Here is a 9,185-nt window from a genome sequence, read left to right as displayed (position 1 = left end):
TAGCTTATTATTTTGTTTAAGCACAGAAAGACACAGTTTCATAATATTTTCCTGCTCCAGGAGAAAATTTTAATTGTGTTACTTCTTTAGGAGCAAATTTAAATACGAAATATTGAGTATATATTCCTTCAATCATATTACCTCTTCTAGAGGTGAATTGTAATATATTCACATCAAAAACGTGTTCCTATTTACGCCCTTTATTAATATTGTCACATTTACTTCAGGAATGGGCTAATATTTATCAAAAGTTCTCATCCTTCAGGGAACGGAACATAATTATTTGAACGTGCATTAATCACACCAAATCGTGTGATGTCTTAGAAGTTCTTTTACAATAATGCTACTTCAGGAGCAAATCGAGGCATGCGTGTACTATAGAGAATATTTCTCTAGTTTATCTTCAATTGTAACCATAGAAAGCCTAAATTATCACTTCTGGTGATCATAGGCATATACCACTTCTGGTAGTTAACAAAATATAATTACAATGAGATATACGAAATATAACCACTTCCGGTGGTTGTATATTTCTTGCAAACTCTGCTGGAGTATAAGTGGATCTAACAATGTCATCCACTTTATAGTTTCCTATGCAATATTACTCTTTTGGAGTAAAATTAAAATCTTAATTCGAAAACGAGTAAATGAAAAATGAAACATAAAGATATACAAATTATAGTGTTTTAAAATTCATAAAATGCTCCAGAATCTCGTCCAATGATTATGGCTCACTTACTAGGTTCCTAAGTACCTTTTTTATTTTATTTTAATGGCAGTAGCACACATAGCAAGTAAAACGCATAACTTATCTTTGATGGTGTCTGCTAGACCCATCATATCAAGATGAATTTCAGCATCAAGCACCCAAGACACGTAGCTTTTGCCCGATATATCCAATACTACAAATTCACGTTTAGAAAGATTTGGCATTATTTACAAAAAGAAAGTTCGTACCTTTGATACTTTCAAAGTATTTGCTCGAGATGGCAGAGTCTCGTGCTGATAACGTGTTATAAAATAAAGATTGTAAAGTAAAGACAAGTATAGAGAGAAACTGATATATTGTTCAACTTCAAATTCATGTACATAATGAACTAAAATCTCTTCTATTTATAGAAAAAAGGAAGCTGTTGTGTAAGCTGCTACGCAAGCTGCTGTGTAAGCTGCTACGCAAGCTGCTACTACAAGTTGTTGTGTAAGCTGCTATTACAAGCTGCTACGCAAGCTGTTGTGTAAGCTGCTACTGCAAGTTGCTATGTAAGTTGCTACTGCAAGCTGCTACTATACCAGATATGGATAATCTTCTACCTAGAGTAATGTTTATCCATAACCTGGTACCGAAGTGATAAGCTTCTTCAGGAAGCTTATTTCCAATAGAGTACTAAATAAATAAACATATTTACGGTGGAGTCCCATATGGATAAGCTTCTTCAGGAAGATTATTTACAACGGAGTACTAAATGAACATCCATAATATAATATATTTATAACAATTACTATATACAATTGGTAATTATGTATGAGATATGTAATTTTAAAAAACTCTCTTTAAAAGTGTAAGTATATTTATAATTAAATATATTTATGTAAAATTCAATTTAAAGATGGGGACAAAACTTCAAGATCCACTGTATGGGTCCATTCCTGTAACCACCCCCAGTTATGGACTCCCGTCAAAGAACATTTCGCTAAGGGCCTTCGTGCTTTTAATATAGTACTAGCTTTAGTGTACGTGCGTTGCACGTGTGTTTCGCGTCATTCAGTATAAAATATATAAAATAAATAAATTATTGTATACATTGAAACAATATCTTCTTAACATACAAAGATGATGAATATAGTTGAATTAGTTATATAATATAATATCTTGTGAAATAAGAAATAAATATGTCATGATGTTGTATCTCGTCTAATGTCTCTTTGGAATACAAGTAATACAAATTTCGAATATCAATTAGACCAATGATAGTATTATATTACGTCATAATTTGTCAAAATTTTTATTTCATCAAAATATTATAAACTTTAACTACTGGATATAAATATTTAACCTGATTGTTTATTCGGTAGATACGTCACTACATTCCCAAATATATCTACTAAATAATGTAATTTTTCATAAAACTTCAATCACCTAATTAGGCCAGTCTTCAGGAAGTTGTTCTTTAAACAAATTTTCTTAGATCTTCATCCAATAATATTAATTAAATAGTTATTATTTTTCTTAAAAATATTAAAAGCTTGAAAAATAGAATAATAACTTAAATTTTTGAAAAGGAGATATAGTGCATTCCTAAAATCACCCTAAAAGGAAATAATAACATTTTTTTTTATTAATTATCAAATAATGAATACAAAAAATAATGAAGCTTTAAAATAAATGGTAACCTTTTCACAATTAATTTATCTTCAAGATTCTAACACAAATATTTTATGTAGAAAATTGAAGGTAAGCTACTTTTTATAACAAAAGATATTACAAATTTAAAATACTTGCTAAATATAAAAAGGACGTGGTATATAGTAGAGAATTATATATTTAAAGAATTGATTTTTCTAACGTAGAGGAAGGTTTAGTAAACAATATTTATTACGATTATAGATTATAAGTAAGTATAATTAGTTTTCCATTTCCATGAAGAATAATAAATAAAACCTAATTTAATTCGTCAACATTCTAAAATAAATATTTTATGTAGAAAATAAATTATTTTTATATAACAAAGAGATTTAAAGATTTAAAATATGTTCTGATTTTTTTCTTGGGTTGAGTCTTTTTCCCCCCTTGAAATCTATATGTTTATTTCTTACATGGTGGTAATATTTGTTTTTTGTAATCAAGATACATAGTGTTCGTTCATATAGACTTAGAATCTTTCTAACTTTGTATCAAAATTAAAAGACAGCGAAAGTAATTATCTTGTCTAAAAGATATGGCGTTGGTAAATAGAATATGGTTATATAGTTTATTTTAAATTCTTCAAAAAAATTAGTTAATTTAAAGGTCCTAAATCTTAGGGAGATAATTAAATAACTTTTTTTGTCTAGGGTGAACTCTAATTTTAAAATGGTAAAAAAGACGAACACATTTCGCCAAGGACCTTTGTGCTTTTAATATAGTATAAGTTTTTAAGTGTAAGATTTACATAAAATAAACTCTTAATATTTTTAAAGGTTTTGGACTTTTTACATAATTTAAATAAGAAAAAAATTAATAAGTAAAATTTTAATTAATTTTAAACTCCTAAACATAGATTTGTATAAAGTAAACTCTAAACAGTTTTAAAGCTGTAAATGGTAGAACTTTCTGCATAATTCAAATAAGAAAGATTTTAATGCATAAAATTTTAATTCATTTAACTGTTAAATATTAAGAAATAGTTAATTGTCTATTCAATAAATTATTTCTTATACTACTTGACACATACTCCAAGGACTACAGTTTTTGTTTATTTATAATTGAGACAAAAAAAACCGTTAGTTTTAAGTTTCAATAATCTATTCTAGGAAAATATTAATTCATTGGTAATAGTATTTTACTGATATTGTAGAATTAAGAAAATATATAATAGGTAATATATCTCTTGTTAATGAAAGGAAACGTTGGTGTTTTTGTTTTTAAGTGATTAATATAAGGTAAAAGTTAAATTGATTTTAAAGTCCTAAATTTTAGGATTTTCTACCCAATTTAAATAAGGAATGATTTAATACTTAAAATATAGTAATTAATTTTCAAGTCCTAAATATTAGGAAAATGAGTTAAATGACTTTTTTGTCTAGTGCAAAATTAATTCTTAAAGGGTAAAAAAGGCGAACGACATTTCGCTAAGGGCCTTCGTGCTTTTAATATAGTATAGATTGACGGGGACTTTTCATTGACATTAATAGCCTGTTTGGCCGAGCTTCTAAAATTAGCTTATTTTAAGTACTTTTCTCAAAAGTACTTTTTAAAAAAGTATTTTGGGTGAGAAACGGTTTGTGTTTGACTAATTAATTTGAAAAGCACTTTTGAGCAGTAATTACTATTTGGCCAAGCTTTTAAAAACTGAAGTGTATTTTTCTCAAAAGTGCTTCTCAGAAAAGTGCTTTTGGAGAGAACCTACTTTTTTATGTTTCTCAAAAATTGTTTCTGCTTCTCATCAAAAGCGCTTTTTTTCCTTCCAAAAGGTTGGCCAAACACCTCAATTTTTGCTCAAAAATGCTTTTGGCAAAAAAAAAAAAAAAGTTTTGGCTCAAAAAAATGCTTGGCCAAACAGGGTATAAACCTCAACCTCTTAAAACTTGAGAAAAACTTCATTGAAAAGTGAAAACCATCGAAGCTATCTTAAGCTCGAGTTTGAAAGTTTAAATTTCTGAAATTGAAATACATTTCGAGCGGGTGTTGTTGGAGTAAATTAAATACAACTTAAGAGGTTTAAATCTCAATTTTAAGATGATTTAAGAAAAATTTGACATGGTTTGTGTAAACACGTAATTTTTGCCCTATATGAGAATTACTCCCAAAAAATTCAAAAATAAAATAATTTTTTCTTGGTGTGCAATTTTGTGATATTTTGAATAATTATTTGTATTTGTCTGTGCATGTTTATTTGCTAAATTAATAAAAAATACAAAAATATGTCGCACTTTGCATGTAGGATTTAATTCTACAATTTGTTAGTAATTAAGTTTGTTTACAAAAAATAAAAATTTACAAAAATAGGCATCGTTTGCATTTTTAGCATTTAATGTCCAAATATACAATTTTATGCTTAATTATTACCTAATTGTGCGTTAATTGTTATTTGGAGTTAATTTGCGCTTTTATAACTTAATTTAGTTCTTAATAATAATTTAAGTATTTTTATAATTTAGTTTTAGAAAAATAAAAGAAGAAAAGAGAACAAAAAATAAAGAAAGTCGGAATTGGGCATCTTCTTCAAATTCAAGCTACAAGCCCAAAAAATACCCAATCTTCCCAAACGACCCAGTCCATTTCGAACTGGGTCGACCCAGTCCATAACCCAACACCCCTATTATCTTACAAACAACACAAAACAAAAAAAAAAAGGAGAAGAAAACCCTAAAAAAGGCTAAGTCATCCGCCCCCCCTCCCTATCTTCTTCTTCTCCAAAGCTCCAAACCCCACCTCCCATGGCTGCCCTTTACCCTCCATTCTCACGTCCAAACAACCCCTCGCGTCTTCATCTTCTCCACGGCAAGCTCAGGCTCATCCATGGCTGCCCTTAACTTCACCATCGTTGCCCTTGCTTCATCTTCTTCGCCGAGCTCAAGCTTGAGCTCAGGTTGCCATGGCTGCCCCACCCCATCGCCACCTGCTCCATTCTTACGTCCAAACAGACCCCGTCGCTCCAAACAACCAGCCCGTCGTTGACGTTCTATTCCAGCTGCCTCGTCGAGCTGCTGTTGCAGCTGCATCCTCCAGTTCCGCCATTGTTGCTGCTGGCTGCACGCTTCTGCTTCACGCTGCTTCTCCTTCCCCGCAGACGACGCCATGGCTGCTGTCACTGCTGCTCCATCGATGCCGCTGCTGTTGCCGCCGTGCCGCGATGCTACAGCTCGCCATGGCCAGCTGCTTCTGTTTTCTTCTTCGTCATCCAAACAAACCCCATTGCAGTTGCTTCAATCCAGTCCAAAAACGAGATTCAAACCATCTCGTTTGTTCGAGTTTCGGATAGGGTCGTAAAAACAGTCCATACGAGTTCATCGTCGATCGGTCGTTGTTGTCGTTTCATTTTCGGTTAGTTGGTTTTTGAATCTCATTTATTGTCCGTAATATTTGTTCGTTATTTTCGGATCCAGAATCAATAAATTATTCAATTCTTGTTTTGTTTGTCTATCGTTTGAATTAATTTTTAGTTTGTTCATGTGTTTTGTTGATTTTAATTTTCAGATTCAAATGGTAAATTAATTAATTTGTTTTTCATGTTTATTTCATGTTTGTTTTATTGTTTAGGTAAAAATTTGTTAGTTTAATGTTTGTTAGATTCAAATTGAAATTTAATTGATTATTTCTTCAATTTGTTTCATGTTGTTATGTATTTTCCAGAAATTATTAATGTTGTTTGAGTCATTTAATCCGTCATGTTTGTTGTTTAAAATAGATTTAATTCATGTTCATACTTTGTTTGATTGTTCTTGAATCCGAAATTTGTATAGTTTGATTTCTTGTTTATCAATTATGATTATTTCTTGAATTTGTCTCATGATCTTATTTAAAGTTTAATATAGGAATTGTTTGTTGTAATGTTGTTAGAGTTGATTTTAAGTTCAATATTATTGAATTTGGAAATCTAAATATACTTGTTTGATTGTTGTTGTTGAATCTGAAAATAGGTTTGTTTGTTGCTAAAAAATTTGTTCAATCAAATTTTAGTTGTTCTTTGTTGTTCAATTTGTGTTCATGTGATTTGTTGTTGAAATGTTGAAGAAATCATGTTCATGTGATTTTGTTGTTGAAATGTTGAAGAAATCATGTTCATGAGATTTGTTGTTTGAATTTATGTAGAAATTGGTCATATTGGCTATATTTTGGTTGAGTTTGATTAATTGATTTGTTATAGCTGATGGGGGTAATTTGGTAAATCGCAGTACGTTCAGGGGTAGTTTAGTAATTGCAATAAGGTCGGAGGGGTAGTTTAGGAATTGTACATTTTGTAATTTTTTATGTGAAGCATGGGGGACAAAATGTAATGGGGTGAGTTGTGATATAGTTGTTTAATATAAAGGGGGGACAAGACAAAATTTAGTGGGGAGGAATCTTGTATTTGTTTAGTGAAGCATGGGGGACAAAATATAATGGGGTAGTGATGATATATTTATTTAATGTAATGGGGATGAGTGGGAAGATAATGAGTTTGGTAGGGAAAAGGGATTGATTTTAATTGATTAAAGGGTTGGGATTATATATAGGAAGTCTTGAACACAAAACGAAAACAGACACACAGAGAAGAAGAGAATACATATAGAGGAACGAATCTGAAGAAAAAAAGAACAGATAGACAGAACAGAAAAACACAAATAGAGAAAAAAAATCTGAATATTTAAGAGAGAGAAAAATTCCGAAAAATATTCAAACCTTCAAATAAAAAAAACAAAAAAAAATATTCTGCTTTCCTTCATTGTTTGAAATCAGTATTAATTGTTGTTGTTTCATAAATGTTGGAAGCATTTGTTTTGGGATTACTACTCCACCGGTCTGTTACTGGGTTGTTACTGTTGCTGGGCTGTTTGTTGCTTTGTTGTACTGTTATTACTGCTGCTGATTCTCATCTTCATTTTCTTTTGCTTCCAATATCAGGTACACAACTGAAAAGCTGGTTATTGTAATCCGAATATGAAACATGAATACGAAAAATGAAGAGTTGAAATTCTGAATTAGCTTTAATTATATTCTGATTTTTATTTGTATGTACAAATTATTTAGCTTGCAAAAAATCAGAATCATGTAGCTATTTAATACACATAGTGGAACATTCGACGATAGCTTAACAGTTGAACTATCTGCATATATTGCCTAAATAAATAAATGGTGTAGTAACTTCGTCGAGTCAAAAATCAAACGAATAGGCCATCTAGTAGGAACTTGGTAGAAATATTGTTTAGAGTAAATATTATTGGTTAATTTCAGCATGTAAATAAATTAAGACATTTTTTTATTTTATTTTGTAGAGACAGATTTAATAGAAAATAATGTAGGCATTTTAGGATTGTCTTTTAAAAATAAATGAGATGAGCCTCGCCCAATAAAATGCACCAATTGCGGGGCCCTCAATAAATGTTTAATTGAGTATTTAGAATTCGGGATGGACTGTTTAGTGAATTCCACGGTCTTACCCATAAATAATAATACGTTAATCGCTTTAGGCACGATGTTAATAATAATACATTCTTAAACACGGGTGCGCATTTTTGCGACCCAAATCCAAATCCCAAAACATTGAATAAAATGTGTTTCGGATTGCGGGTGCATTTCATGTGACGTAATCCAAAAACATGTTTTAAACAATGTTCACATTCTTGTAAAAATAATAATAATAACAATAAAAGCGGTTAAAAGTTTAAAATTGCACTATAGTTTTTGAACATGTATTAAAATCAGATATTTTAGCCATTACAACAGTTTAAGCGACCGTGCTAGAACCACGGGATTCGGGGGTGCCTAACACCTTCCCTCGGGTCAACAGAATTCCTTACTTAGAATTTCTGGTTCGCAGACTTCATTTGGAAAGTCGAATATTTTCCTTGATTCGGGATTAAATTGGTGACTTGGGACACCCTAAATCTCCCAAGTGGCGACTCTGAAATAAATAAACAAATCCCGTTTCGATTGTCCTTTAATTGGAAAACTCCCTACGCCCCCCGCGGGAGCGGAAAAAGGAGGTGTGACAGCTCTGGCGACTCTGCTGGGGAACAACTGCCAGAACCACTGGTTCAGGGTTCAAGAATTCAAGCTTAAAATAATTGTTATAGTTGGCTTTATTTATTATCTGATTTTTACATGATATATGCCTAATGTGCTAAATGATGCTTTTACCGCTTTAATATTATCTGAATTGTGTATATACAACTGCTACGAAACCCTTCTTCTTTCTGAGTCTTCTGAACTTATGGTGTACACGTGCGCGTGACCCACCTTTCTGTTAGAAGTCATACCAAATAAGACGAAGTTGGGACAAGTAACTAGGCCGGGCAGACTTTCGTGCTCCCGGTACGTTGCCCCCACTTCGGCTCAAGCTGTCCACTTAGGTGAGCCAGGGCTAGAACAATATACCTCAGGTTTTTTCACTTAGAATAACTCAGCTTCATACCGGATCCCTAGTAGGAGCGATTGTTTGCATCACGTGCATTTGACTTTGGAGGCTCAACACACAGGTTGGGTCTGTCTAGGACAGGTGTACCAAAAAAAATGAAAATGACCATCCTGATGCATCTTACTTGCTGCTACTTGCGCATTTATTTGATCCGGATTTGTGTGTTGACTGACTTTTGAATATCAGGAATAATATTTTGAAACTGAAAAAAATTGAAAAAAAAAAGGAAATAGCGGTTAGGGAATTGATTGTTTATTTTTGTAAAAAACCAATGCCCAAATACTGTCAAAACTCTGCCGAAATTTTGAAAAAAAATGTGTCTTATTAGTTTGTTTTATTAAAAGCAAAGAAAAATAGAAAGAAAAAAAA

The sequence above is a fragment of the Nicotiana tabacum genome, chromosome 18, assembly GCF_000715075.1.
Source record: "Nicotiana tabacum cultivar K326 chromosome 18, ASM71507v2, whole genome shotgun sequence".
NCBI lineage: Eukaryota > Viridiplantae > Streptophyta > Magnoliopsida > Solanales > Solanaceae > Nicotiana > Nicotiana tabacum.
Note: the sequence above shows the minus strand (reverse complement) of the source record.